Here is a 1,608-nt window from a genome sequence, read left to right as displayed (position 1 = left end):
CCTTGCAATGAGACTACATACATTTTCTTAGTACTATCTCAGTCGTCCTCGTCTGGAACCACTCCAAGACACCCCAAGATGTGCTCATGCATGTCTAAATCCAATTTGAAGACACTCTTGCCCTTCTTTCACTGTGGCACAAGTTGCATCTGGAACTTAATAGCTCTTACTAGATGAGAGTACACACATGTTTGTACACTCTTATGTACATAGCAGTTTGTAATTGCAGCCTCTCTTGGATGTTTTTTTGTACCAAAAAGCTCTTATGTACATAGCAGTTTGTAATTGCAGCCTCTCTTGGATGTTTTTTTGTACCAAAAAGCTCCGACTAATACATCCCAAGTCGCATAGGTTGTTCCCCAATTATCCTTAAATGTTTCCTCAACCTTGTACTTAGGTTTTGTGCATTGCAACAAAAAGTATGGGTCATGTTCCTCGTTCTCCCTAGAATCTGCGACAACTGCAAAGTTATCCCCCTCTTCCAGAAAATCAGTGAGGTCATAAAAATTTTCCCCAAACTATGGCGATTCGTTTGTCCCTCCATTGTTTGTCACTCCATCTGAACGTAGAGGGAAAGCTTGAACTCGCTCCGATGTCTTCTCATTTGCAATATTCTCACAACAATTGTCATGATCCCCTATGATGCACACACTGCACAAACAATAAATGTTTCTTGTTATAGTCAGTTGGTTGTTAGAAAAGCCCCATATGCTGTACAGACCACGGACTCCTTTAATTTTCTCACAATCGTGCTAGCTTCTCCTTTGCACTTCGTCCACTTTCACTTCATGGAACACTCTGCATACTACCGTATTCTTAAGGCTTTGTTTATTGTATGTTGAATGCTCGCCTGTGGAGAGGTTGGCTGTAAGCCATGTTACAGCATCACGGTCATCATTGAGTTTTTCTTGAGGGCATGCTAATTAGTGTTTAAACAGAGCTTGCTTAATAATAGCACCACATCCATCATGTTCACCCTTACCATGGCTAGACCCAAAGAAATTCCACATCATGTCTAGACCGGTCAGGGATTTGAACCTTGAGACAAAGTAGACTCCATGGCTTGATTTTAAATTGAGAGGCAGCACCACTTGATCACACCCAATGTTGTTTTATATTTTTTGCATGGGGATTTTCCTTTTTCAACCATTCCCAATGCAGCAGAAAAGCATGTTGCGCAAATAGGGTGTCATGTTCCCTATCATCTGAAATGTAGAAATGGTATATGCGTTGCACTAACCTGGACTCCTGTGAGTTAGCAAGTAGATTGGAATCAAGCATGGAAGAATCAAGCAAATGACTGTACGTGATATGCACAATAATTGTTATCTGCTTGTTGTACCAGTGAGCACTTTGTATCTCATCTTGTTCTTGAAAAGAATAATTTTATGCAAAATCTATGACAGATACAATAGTGTCACGAGCGAAAGTGGCAAGGCATGTCCTGAACATGAACTTGTGAAGCACATATTCTGGGATGGATTGAACTACATGACCTACAAGCTCCCTTGGCCGGGTGCTCTTATATGACCGTAGTCATCTCTTTTTATCGGATCCTTCAACATTGACATTTTCAAATCTCCTCCATTTTAGAGCAACATGGTTGTC

Source organism: Dipteris shenzhenensis, chromosome 10 (assembly GCF_047967505.1).
Source record: "Dipteris shenzhenensis isolate YYH24624 ecotype China chromosome 10, Dip_SZ_1.0, whole genome shotgun sequence".
Taxonomy (NCBI): Eukaryota; Viridiplantae; Streptophyta; class Polypodiopsida; order Gleicheniales; family Dipteridaceae; genus Dipteris; species Dipteris shenzhenensis.
Note: the sequence above shows the minus strand (reverse complement) of the source record.